Source organism: Callorhinchus milii, unplaced genomic scaffold (genome assembly GCF_018977255.1).
Source record: "Callorhinchus milii isolate IMCB2004 unplaced genomic scaffold, IMCB_Cmil_1.0 Scaffold5, whole genome shotgun sequence".
Taxonomy (NCBI): Eukaryota; Metazoa; Chordata; class Chondrichthyes; order Chimaeriformes; family Callorhinchidae; genus Callorhinchus; species Callorhinchus milii.
Genome location: NW_024704746.1, coordinates 11202038 through 11215701, shown reverse-complemented (window position 1 = coordinate 11215701; position 13664 = coordinate 11202038). Strand labels below are relative to the sequence as shown.

The 13664-nt window shown below is 41.1% G+C and overlaps 1 non-coding gene across 1 annotated transcript; it reads left to right on the top strand.

Annotated features, from left to right (window-relative positions):
* Positions 1–1308: 1308 nt before the first annotated feature.
* trnae-cuc lies at positions 1309–1380 on the top strand. The gene has a single exon. It is a non-coding gene; the product is annotated as a tRNA-Glu (tRNA).
* Positions 1381–13664: the final 12284 nt, after the last annotated feature.

Genomic DNA, 13664 nt, shown 5'->3' with positions numbered 1-13664 from the left:
TCAATCACAGTAGGTTTCAGTAAATGCCCTTAGTTTTTCTCTCTCTCTCTCTCTCTCCCTCTCTATCTCTGGCCTCTCTGGATCGCAATGCATTTGGTTGCATCTGTGCTATTCTTTTAATGTGTGTATGTGTGTATTGCACTGAAATCTGGACACTCAGTGTAGGGTAAGTCTCTTCCCTGGGTTTGGAGAATTTTGCAACCTCCCCACTAAATAAATAAAAATATATTTCATAAATCTCTCTCACTATATATACATACAGGTGTATATATATATGTGTGTGTACTCTATACGAAATAATCCTTGCATTTTGAATATAGCGCCATTTCACGTATTCCAGACGCTTCAAAGCTCTTCACAGGATTTTACTGTAAAGGGTAGTGACTGTTTATGTGTAGGCGAGCGCGGCAGCTAACTTGCCCGCAGCAATGCCCCACAAATAGCCATGAAGTGGTCAGGACACTGGAAGAAACTCCCTTCTCTTTTGAGCAGTGCCATGGGATCTTTGATGTCCACCAGAACAGGCAGACGGGACCTCGGGTTAACATCTCATCCAAAGGATGGCACCTCCAACAACAGCACGTACCCAGCACTGCATTTATGTGGATATCCAGTTATTGTCCCCCCAGTGTTGACACCCCAGTGCAGTACTGGCAGAGTGCTGCATTGTTGGAGATGCTGAAATGTTAAGCCAAGATCTTTGACCGTTTTGCAGGTGGACATTAAAGGATCCACGGCACTATTTGAAAAGTGATGGGAGTACCCTCCAGTGTCTTGGCCAACAATACCCCAGACTAATTGGCAGTTCTCTTCGGGGCTGTTTGTAGGACCTTGCCGTGTGCAAAAATTTCTGCTGAGTTTGCCTTAAAAAAAAACTGCCCTTCCTTGACCATAATAACTGTAAAGCACTTCGAGCGAGATGTGTCACTGTGTTTGAGCTGCTATAAAATGCAAGTCCTTTCTTAAAGCGTTGATCTTTGTTAGCTTTGAAGTGGGATGTTTTGCAGTTGCACTGTTTGTTTTAATAAACAAATGTTGCAGATACTATTACATGCAAAAGAAAAGTGAACCAGGGAACTGGAGAGGTAAAGGCAAGATACAATTCAGTCTGATGTGGGATACATGTAAATCTCTTATAGTTTATTTAGAGCTTCGTAAATAAAGGAGTTTGTTTAGACTTTGAGATCACAATGAGAATACAATATTCTTTATGATGAAGTAGAAGCGGTGACTACGGTCAGTGGCAGTGCAAACAATTATTAATTTTTGGGCAAAGGTGAGTAGTTGGAGTTGAGGTACAGACTGTGGAGTCCTGTAGCTCAGTGGTTAGAGCACTTGCCTCTCAAGCAAGAGACCTGGGTTCGATTCCCAGCAGGGCGAAACCTTGGGCAAGTTTCCTTACTCCACACGCCTAATAATAATCCCTCAAGAAAAATTAATAATAAATTGGTCACTTCAATCCACAACTGTTTGTGGGACACTGCTGTGCGCAATTTGGCTGCCGCATTTCGCCCACAAATATACAGTCAATTCACTTTACAGTCTATTCTGTGATGCGCTTTGAGACGTCTGGAAGACGTGAAAAGCGCTATATCAAATGCAAGGATTATTATTATTATAGATCAGCCATGATTTAATGGAATGGAGGAACAGGTTTGAGGGTGTGAATGGCCTACTACTGTTCCTATTTGAAATCAGTCTTCAGTCAAAATGTTACGTATGTGCATTGGACGAATCGGCCAGGTGAGTTGGGAGAGGCAAAATTATTGAACAAACAAATAAATAATCCTTGCATTTGTTATAGCGCCTTTCATGTCAGGAAAGCATCTCAAAACACTTCACAAGTATAGAGATTGTGTATTTTGCTGGTGAACACAGCAGCCAATGTCTTACAAACAGAATGAAGCTGGTGCTGTATATTGGGTGAGGGAAGAGTAATAATGACAGATGTTTTGTCCTTTTCTTGTCCTGGACACTTCTTATGTACGATTGCAGGAGGAAATGACTGATCACCCACACACCAGATGCTCACTGCCAAAATGATTGCTAAGGACAAGCTCTGTGAAGGGTGGAATCGAGAACGTACCTTGGCATTTAACTTCAGTTGTCAACCATTAAACTGAACACCCAGGTTCAATTAACGATGTATACCTTTGCGTTTAAAATTCTGACCAGTCACACAGCACCTATTAAAATGATAAAGGGTTTACAAAGCCAAACACATCTCTTAAGTTTATTATCGCATTTAAGTTCTTCCCCCTGTCCACTGGACTGTTCTACCAAGAGTGTGTGGGTTGAGTGCCTGTTGTTTCTTTGCATTTTCTTTTCAATTTACCAATGGAAGCGTTCATGTGAACAGAGGAAGAGCAGCATAATTGTGGCAGTGCCTTCAGAAGCTTGAACTTCTCAAGGCTGGATTTTAATATCAGACCCCTTTTAAGCTGTCAGAATTTGGGAAATTTGCTAATTAGCTTGTTGTATTGTTCGTCCCCAGTAGATGGTGGACAGGATGTTCCCCTGACATAGCTGTGCACACGTCTTTATCAAAACTGCTGCTGAGGTACAGAAGGACGTCCTCCAATACGCAAAGCGATGGCAACCAATGTACACAGCATAGAGAGCGGGATAATAATCCTTACAATAAACATTGGTCATGATATAGGGCTTTATATCATTTTATACCATTTATATCTTTCCGACGTGAAGGGCACTATACAAGCATAATTTGTTGTTGTTTGTTGTTTATAAAATAATAATAATAATCCTAGCTGCTCCATCATTCATCGAGACATCTCAAAGCGCTTCGCAGAATATACTGTAAAGTGAATTGATTGTGGGCGAAACTCGGCAGCCAATTGAGTACAGCAGTGCCCCACAAACTGTAATAGTTTGAGTGACCAATTATTATTAGTAGCTTTTATTGTCTTTTTTAAGGGAGAAAAGCGATCCGCCAATCGACTATCAACCGGGTTCCTAATTACGACAAAGTAAACAGAGGCGGGTGGAGTAAGGAAACTTGCTGAACTTTTCGCCCTGCCCAGGAATCAAATCCAGGCCCTCTCGGTTGCGAGCGAGTGCTCCAACCACTGAGCTACAGGATATACTGTAAAGTGCAGTGACTGTGTATCTTGTGGGCGAAACGCAGCAGCCATTTGCACACAGCAATGTTCCAATAACAGCTGTAAAGTAAATGACCAATTTTATTTGGGGGATTTTGTTGGCCAGGACACCTGGCAGAGGTAAAGCAGCCACAAGCTTGCTCGCTCACTGCACTCACTAAGTTCTTCAATGTTAAATGCCGTTGAGATAAATGTAAACAAACACCAAATATTTTATCAACATTGATTCCTTGCAAGAAACTGAACTGTGTTATTCCTTGAATGGGAACAGCATTGACTTTGCTTCCAAGTTTACGAAAACTGCCAGGGTGGATTTACAGGCATGCCAGCGTCATCCCATCATATTCGTACTGTTATGAACCTGACTAATAGTTTCCTGCATACACTGCTCATGACGTATGTTCTATTATACATGTATGGCTATTTTTTAAGCAAGCAATAAAATGATTTGAAGCATCATTTTGGGGCGAGGTTATGTTACAATAATAATAATCTGTGCATTTGATTCAGCACCTTTCACGTTGAGAGGACGACTCAAAGCACTTGATGGGATTTTACCGTAGAGTATAGTGACTGTTTATTCTGCAGGTGAACACAAAAGCCAACTTGCGCACAGCGATGTCTCACAAACAACCATGTGGGGAATGATCAATTCTTTTTTTCTGGGGAATTGTTGGCCAGGATGCCGGGAGGAACACTTTTCGAATAATGCCGTGGGATCTTTAACGTACACCGGAACAGGCGTGTCTTTCAGAATTTCTCCTGTGAAACTATTACACGTGAATATCTCTTTCTCCAAGTGAGAACGTTACCACAAAGAGCCACAATGCCCGCTGAGAACAGAAGCAGCCTCCCGTATAGACTGGAGTGAGCAGCACCACTTGAACGCTCGAATACTAGGGGGGGACACAGTACAAGATGCTGTGCCCTTGAAACATGCTCTAGCAGGTATTATTCCACACAGTACGCACAAGTGAAACCAGTTTCATTTTAAGTTCTGCCCAGTTGTGTTTCCAGTTGTGTTTCTTGGCAGCAAGTCCAGATCTGTCAACACAGGGAGCTGTTGGCAGTGACTCTCAGGATCAGCCAGTGGCTGCGTACACATATGGAACTGTGTTTATTTTTAAGACTGATGGTGCACCAAATTGGATCCTATTTTTAAGTGCAGAGTGATTGCCACTCCTAGTCACTGACACTTGCCAAATGTGTCTGCCATCTATCGCAAAAAGTGGATTTCTGCCATCTATCGCCGTCTGTCTGAGCGTGTTAGACAGATGGCGATAGCTGGCAGAAATCCACTTCTAGATTATGTGGTTTTAACTGAAGTGCCACTGAGGCTTTGAGACTTCCCCCGACCTCTCTGACCTCCTCTTTCCTCACAACAGTGCCCGTTGTCTTTGCTCCACCGGGTCTGGCCTCCTCCTTGTCTCCTGAATCCTCCGCTCCACCATTGGCGGCTATACCTTCAACCACTATACTCCAAGGCTCTGAAACTCCCTTCCTCACTCCCTTCGCCTCGGCCCCTCTCTTCCTATTTTCAGGTCTCGGCTGAAGACCTTTCTTTTCGACCACGCTTTTGGTCACGATCTTCCCCCTCCCCCTGGCTCGTCCCCGGGATCTGTTACTGTGAAGCGCTCTGAGACACCGTCCAGCGTGGAGGGCACTATATAAATGCAAGTTGTTGTTGTTGAGACATCTTGACAATGCGATGAGGTGCTGTATCAAATGCAAGGACTATTATCATTATTATTATTATTATTACCTGCGACTGTACTGCTGGGCTGTATTACAGTCATTTGAGTGAGTCTCATTACTGTTCTCTATAAATTTTTCAGTAATGCAGCAATCTGGAACACAAGCTTTTAATGCATTCCACAACTGTATCCCTTCTGTTTTTAGGTACCCTCATGTGGTGTAAATCATCTGAGGTAGAATTTAACAAATATAATGTGAGCTGCACAGAGCTGTTAAAACTTACAGATACAAATTGACTTGTTGCTGTTGTGTTGTATACACAACACAGCACTTCGCTACTATGTTGTTGTAAAAGCAAATAAGATGAGATATGTACTGCGATAAAAATAATAAAGTAGCATCTGTTGTAAGACATGTATGAGGATGTGGCTTTCATTATACTGTGATAAAACATTCATTGTGTAAAAAGCCATACAAAGGCAAGTGAGATTCTGAGTTTTATTTCTAGAGGAGATGAATGTGAAAGTAAGAAAGTGATGTTAAATTTATATAAGATGTTATCAAGTTACATTTGGAGTTTAATGCAGTCCAACATCAACAGCAACTTGCGCCCCTTAGTTAGGATAATGTCTCGGCGCATGCATCCCATTATTGGAAGGCTATAAAAGACATGGAAACTATACAGCATAGCTTCACATGATGATACAATACAGTACAATGCAATTTATATAGCGCCTTGCATGTCAGGGGGACATCTCAAAGCTCTTCACAAGATTTACAGTAAAGTGGAGCGACTGTATTTTGTGGGTGAACACGCAGTCATAGCCATATGCGCAGTCACTGCACGTTAGGCACTATATCAAATGCAAGGATTATTATTATTCCTTTTTTTTGTCAATTGAGGGTTCCATGATTCCCAGCTACACATGGAAATTCCAGAGATATTTCTAGAGATGGAATGCACACTGGCTCCCTGGAGGAACGCATCCTGCTTACCTAATTCTGGAAAATATTAGGCGCAGGTTTGTGAGAGCCAAGGCTTGGGGGTACAGAGTGTGCGTTGGGAGTTCTATTGGAATCTAACCAGCAGTGCTCTGGAGTTCTGCAGACCCGTCTGGTGCAGGAACCGGACTAGCGAGACCTATTCCCTCAGCCTCAAAACTGAAGAAACAATTTCCTTGAACAACACTGCTCTCAGGTGGCTGTAACAAACCATAACACCTTACTTTCAAGTAGTAACAAATGTTGCTCCGCATATCATATTTCCAATATTTTAGTTTTAATTACTTTTAATTTATAATAGTTTTAATTACTTTGTTTTGGGGAGAATAAAAGCCCTTATCTCACATAGTTTGTTACTGCTGTGCGATAAGCTTTATTTTTCTGAATTTATTTGGAATGTGAACATGTAAAATTCTGCTTGGGCACAGTTTTCTTAGGTGGGTCAAAGAGGAAGGTCTTGAGACAGACCTTGAAGGAGCCGAGGGAAGGGGTGAGGTGAAGGGACTATGGATATAGGTCCAGGGAGTGGAGGCAGAAAGGCTGAAAGCCCAACCATCGATGGTCAGGAGGACGTCTCAAAGTGCTTCACAGGATTTACTGTAAAGTGTAATGACTGCATGATTTGTAAGCAAACGCAGCTACTAATTTGCCATATAAATAATAATAATCCTTGCATTTGATATCGCGCCTTATCATGTCTTCAATACGTCTCAAAGCGCTTCATGGAATATACTTAAAGTAAATTGACTATATTTTGTGTGGGAAACAAGGCAACCAATTGTGCACAGCAGTGTCCCACAAACAGTCGTGTATTGAGTTACCAATTTATTATTATTATTAAATAATCCTTGCATTTGATATAGTGCCTTATCACATCATCAGAATGTCTCAAAGTGTTTCACAGGGTTTTTACAGTCAAGTGTGTGACTGTACATTTGTAGGCAGCAACCTGCAATATATGGCTGCACAAACCACATGCACATCTTTAATACAGTTTAAATCCTCACATTTCAACGATAAAATAAAGCTTTTCAACACTAAAAGGCATTTCATTTAAAACAATTATATTGGATTTCTGGTGTTATTTGAGCAGGGCTCAATTGGTTTTTTCCATTTCAATTCACGTATTTCAAATGAACAGAGATGCAGTTTTTCATCACAAGCTAACAAGCATTCTAAAATATTCAGCGGTTACATTGTATCTGAATGTCAAAGTGAATGGACTTCAAATGAGTTTCAGTGAAGCCTATTTACTTACTGTTCAATTCTGATCTCACTTCGATTAATCCATGTTCACACTGGTCGCACTACAAGTAAAATGAATCAATAATTTGGGATGTTTGTGGCAAGACTCCAGTAACATAATTTAATGCATGTTCATTGCCTCTTGTCAATTTCCCTGATGATGTTCTGTGCAGGAAGTATCCTATCTCATTTTTGAGACAGTGAAAAACGGTGCTTATTTTTATGGTGCTTATTTTTCACCTTGCTTCTTTCTTCAAGCTGCATAACTTAAGTAAGTCCCAAAACAATTCTTAACCCCCGACTTAAGTTTTACTTATTCCAACACAGCCAATGTTTAGATTGCATGAGTGTTTCTTACCTTATATTAATCTGTTGTGTTATTTGCTATTTTATTTCCGTGACCCAGCACAGGAACGGTCGAGGTGGGAGCATTTCTAGTGCTTGTTGCCTTGCAAATGTTTGAAGTGTTAGAGTCATGTTCTGACTGAAAAATATCAGGATTTTAGTCAAAAGATCACTGTTAAACTTGTGTGTTTTAGTAATTAACTGAATAGGGTTATTATTATTATTATTATTATTATGGCAGTGACTTCCCCAGAGCAGTCATTCATTTGTCAATTATCAATTGGAGCTGTAATAATAATACTACTATTAATAATCCTTACATTTGATATAGCACCTTTCACATCAGAAGGAAGTCTCAAAACTTTACAGAATGTACTATTAACTCTGTTCAGATTGCACACAGAATGTGTCTACATTTTGTAGGTGAATGCGGCAGTCAGGTTAGCCCACAGCAATGTCCCACAAACAGCCATGAAGTGAGTGACCAATTGTTTCTGGGAGAGTGTTGACCAGGACAGTGGGAGAAACTCACTCCTCTTTTGTAATAATGTCTTGGGTTCTTGGATGTTCATTTGAACAGGCAGCCGGGACTTCGGTTCAACCGAAGGATAAGAGTGCTTTCTTGATCCTGAAGGTACTAAAGATTCCAGTAATGTAACCTGAACAGCACATTCATTGTTCCCGACTTGAAGGGAAAAGCTGTTTTTGATTATTTGGGGTGGGGGTAGAAAGATATGATGAATCACTACTCAAATAAATTATTGCAGAACACAGGCTACACGTGAATACCTCACATTTGAAAATAAAGTTATTGCATGTTTTCTTTCCTTCCTGTATTAGCTTTCATGTTAAATCCACTGAGTTTCCAATGTGATTAACCTTGACTGGGGCTCCTTTGCTTTCGCAGATTTATCCACTTTATGTCAGAAATTGTGAGCAAATCTCTTGTGGCAGGATGACTGGTTTAGATGTGTTTTTAATTGGGTTGGAGTTTGGGATGAAACATTATGTCTTGTCAATGTTACTTTCGTCTCCTGCGGGCACTTAGGATAATTCACTTTGAATCGTGTCGCTTCCATCCTGTCCCTCCACACTCTATCCCTTCAGGGCTAAAGTCTGGCATCCACTATTTCCTGTGATTTTGCTCGTTGGTTCCTCCAAGTCCCATCTGGCTGTTCAGGTGGACACCAAAGATCCCCTGGCACTATTCGAAAAGGGAAGAAAGATTCCTAACCAACAATCTCCCAGACAAAATTGGTTGTTCACTTCAAGGCTATTTTTGGGACAATGCTTGTGTGCAAATTGGTTGCCACTTTTGACTACACAAATACAGTTACTTCATTACGCTTCAGTAAATCCTGTGAAGTGCTTTGAGATATTCTCCTAAGATGCCATATCAAATGCATTTATTATTATAACTACTTGGAGGAATGATGCTAGGAGAACTGATCCGTTTGGGATGTCCTCCCGACGTGAAAGGCGCTATACAAATGTAATCTTGTTGTTGTTGTTGTTTGTGTTTGATTCTGAAACACATGCTGCCTAAAGATGCATTAAAGTTGGGAATGAACCTCAATCTCAATTAGATGATGAACTCTTTCTTTCCCCTTCCATGCCCTCTCCATAGTTGTTTTGTTGCTCTGTGGTTTGTGATAGTACCAATGAGGTTGTTCAATTCATCTATACACATCTGAGAATTTTCCTGGATTAAACAATAGACAGTTGGAATGACAGGTGAGATCTGATCATTCCTTCAAACGAAATAGAGTAAACTATTAAAGCTTTGCTCAAAACAAATTCTTTTTACAGCAATAATAAATTGTGATTTGAACTAGAAATACGAACATGGATTTAGGAAGCTCAACATCAAAAGGGTCTTGCTTCATTTTATGTAAAATTGAAATAAAATTCTGAAGAAGCTATTATCTCCTGGATCTGATTGTTCTCTCTGAAGGCAAGATCTGTAATATCTATTAAATGTCACCTTTTAATAATGATATGCTGCAGTCTGTATTATTGATCTTGGCTTTAAGAGAGGCAAACAGCAAAAGCTCAAGACAGACAGAGCAATACTAATGTTAATAACATTATGCAACAAAATACCAAAGGAATATTCTAATGTTATTGTGGTGACGCTAATGAGGTTTTCTCTTGCGTTACACAACCGAGACTTGAAAGGATACACAACATTTTTTATAGACTGCGGCCCTGACAGATTGACAGAAACCTGTTCTTAAGAGTCAGCGAGAAACTTTTGGGGAATGCAGATGAATGGTATGACTTGGTGCGGTACGGAAAACACTTAATATTCTGAATGTAAACAGTAAAGTTAATAGAGATTGATTGCACCAGGCACAAACGCAAAAGCAGTCACTTCTGTTACTGAAGGATTCAATGCATAAATCATACCATGATGTGTGTTTTGTCATTAACAAGCTTGGGAAAGAGACAACAACAACAAGCAGGGAGATCGAAAGCACGGTCGAAGAGGAGGGTCTTGAGGTGGGTCTTGAGGTGGGTCTTGAAGGTGGCGAGGGAGGGGGTGAGACAGAGGGACTGCAGGATGGAGTTCTAGGGGGTAGGGGCAGAGTGGCAGAAGGCCCACTCGCCAATAGTGGGGCGAACAAGGCAAGGGACGTGAAGCAGGCTGGAGCCCGCTGAGTGAAGGGAGCGAACAGGATGGTAGGGGGTTAGGAGGTCGCAGAGGTAGGAGGCAGCAAGATTGTGGAGGGTTTTGAAGGTGAGGACCAGGATCTTGAACTGTATCCTCTGTGTGATGGGAAGCCAGTGGAGTTGGGCAAGGATGAGGGTAATAGGATCATAGAGCCTAGTGCGGGAGAGGACACGGGCTGCAGAGTTCTGGATGATCTGCAGCCAGTGGAGGGAGGAATTGGGGAGGCCGACAAGCAGCGATTTTCCATAGTCGAGCCTCGATGTAATGAAGGCACGTATCAGGGTTTCGAATGACACAATCAGTGATGAATTGGATGTAAAGGAGTGTGGATGAGGGAGGTTTGAATGCTGTTGGACATTTGCTGTGGACCTTACGTGACCAAACAGATTGTGGTTCAAGGCAAGTGTACCAAGGATAATAATGTAATAATAATCCTTGCATTTGATATAGGGCCTTATCATGTCTTCGAGACATCTCAAAGCGCTTCACAGAATATACTGTAAAGTGAATTGACTGTGCATTTTGTGGGTGAAACTTGGCAGCCAATTGCACAGAGCCTTGTCCCTCGATCAGTCATGGATTAAGTGACCAAATAATAATTATTATTAAGGGATTATTACCTCCAGAAAAGCAATCCGCCAAATGACTTACAACTGGGTTCCTAATTACCGCTAAGTAAACAGAGGTGCGTGGAGTAAGGAAACTTGCCCGACGTTTCGTCCTCTCACTTGCGAGGCAGATGTTCTAACCACTAAGCTACAGGACTTCACTCCATCTGGACAGTGTTTTTTTGTGAGTTCGCTTGGTTGCTGAGGACAAGGTACGTAGAGTTGTGGGGAGAGAGTTGATGAGGAAGCTAAAGAGATAAAAAAAACAGATAAAGGAAAGCGGCGTTAACAAATCCAATGAACGAAATAATTGCTCTATTACCAACTTACACATCGCTCTATGATTCTGTCACGCAAGCAAGTCACTGAGACAGCAAAAAAAAACTAGCTGTAAGACCGGGGCATTGCTACACTGGAATTTTTACGCAGGTCAAAACATTTCTCAGAGCTCAAGGAAATATGTTATTCCGGTCCTCTTTTCTTTGAAGCCTAAATATTGAAAGGACTAACATTCCAAACAGCGTGTTTCACAGTGCAGTATTTGGTCAGATTTCACTGTTGTTTAGGCCAGGATTGACCACAAGGTGGTGCTGGTTCAATATAAGCCAAGTCACCAACCAGAAAATCAAACTTTCTGAAACAATTATTAGTCAACGTTTGTTACAATGAATCAGCCACACAAACCAGATTCTTTAGTCTAGCCGCAAAACCATCTCGTTTCCGATCTTTATTTATCCCTTGAGACACTTATGCTTATCCTGTATGATGAAGAGACGAGAATGCTCCACCGTGGTTAGTGCCTCAGAATAGAGACCGCCCCAGCAGATAGATTTCTTGTTTTATTGCAGTAATGATCATTCTTTGCCTATTAGTCTGCTGCACAAAATAGATTATCAGATTATCAGCTGTGGAATGCATCATACATTCTGGTTTCCCTGGTCCTGTCTTAAATTATTTTGTAGTTTACTTTATAAAGCTCTAACTGAATCAGAACTGTGTCCCCTTTAGGATTAGATTGAGTGATGGGCAGGGTAGCGAGTAACTTTTACCATGACTCGTGCAACTGGATCAGGCACCAGAGAGGCAGCAGAAAGCAGCCACAGATTCATCTAGTCACTGCCATTCAATGCTGTTGAAGTTGCGATAAAGCAATTGTACATGATACCCAGCCAGGGGCAGGGGGAGGTGACCATAAGCACAGTTAAAGAGGAAGGTCTCATCATGCATGATCTGAAAATAGTGAAGGAGAGGGCAAGGTAGGAGAATTGAGGGAGAGGGTTCCAAAGCTTCAGAGAGTAGTGGCTGAAAGAATGGCCGCCAATGGTGGATCAGAGGGGATAAGGAACTAGTGGGAGGCCATAGCCAGCAGAACGGAAGCGGTGATTGGTAGAGTGGGGAGTAAGCAGGTCAGAGAGGAATTGAGATGCTAGGGCATGAAGGGATTTGAAGACGGATGTGAGGTTCTTGATGTCGATCTGTTCTGTGATTGGGAGCCAGTGGAGCCTGGTAAAAGGTAAAAGGGCTGGTAAAATATTGTTCCTTGGACTAACGTACAATATGCTTCAACCCCATATTAGTAACATATGACACCCAATTCACAAAGGTGAATTCATTTGTAGAGACTGAATATCTGCTCCAAGAACTCAGCATTTTATGACTGTTCCATTATGCCACTGGTTCACGTAATCCTACTTAATATCAGCAATGGCTTCGGGACAGAGTTCTGCTGAAGGAGATGTAACCTTTGCATATAAGCTTTTAACTTAATATTGTACTGTACTGGCCTTGCATTAATGGCATTTTTACATCACATTGTTGCTCTCACAGATATTAAACACTTTTTGGTTTAAGAAGGACAAGAACTGACTGCAGCAAATGAGATTTTTTTGTGTATTTTCCTCTCAAAGTAATTAAAACTATTTCATGTTATGTAAATGTTTTATAAAATCATTATTAATAAATATCATTATTTACATAAACAATAAATAATCATTATTTCCCATATTTCATCACTGACCAGAATGCCTCACACTTATAGTTGTACTAATGTTATTAAGTATTTATTACTAATGTTGTTATGTGGCTTTTTCTTTTGCATCTATGTACATTATGATCTAAGACGTTAATTATAACTATTAGACACATGACTTTCATGGCATTTATTTTTTTCGTGCTTGGTTGTCACTGTATGACAATGGAAATCATCAACTGTAAACAGCACGGAGATCAGAAGTCGTGAATAAAACCATGAAACAAACTACAGCAAATCAGTGTGTTACCTTATATAAACGTGTCTGATGTGAGTTCAACAACAACAACACATTTGTATAGCGCCTTTCATGTCGGGAGGACGTCCCAGTGTACAGCATTTCAGAGTTCAGTGCGTTTCGTTGGTGAAGAAGAACCACACTCCTATCGTAGCCGATCAACTGTCCAGCTGAGCAGCCAATGGCAATTCAGAAGCATGCCTGTGCGGTATCAGAGGTGAAACTTACAGTCAAAGAGAGATAGTCTGCATGTTCTGGTTTGGATTGTACATGGAGTGATGCATCAATTATAACTGGAAGTTAATTTCAAGTCTACATCCTAACCATGAAATTTAGATATCAAAGGGTCATAGTAATGTGGAATGAACTATCTCAGAAAATCATCGATAGAGCTGATTGTGGCATTTTCAAGAGAGAAAGAGATCACACAAGAGAGGTTCAGATGAAGCTTCCACCCATTTGATCTCATCCTTCCAGAAAATCCAACCTCCTGTCCTCCCACAACAACAACAAGATGTTTCTTCAAACTGCCCAGCAACCTGGTCTCATCCACTCTTACTGATAATGTATTCCAGTTGTTAATTGTCCTCTGGGTAAATAATTGTTCCTGGTGTCTCTCCTGAAATTGCCCTGAGAGAGATATACCTGCCCATAAAACACACATTGCAGTCACTGCACTTGTACAGTGTATCTGTGAAGCGCTTTGGGA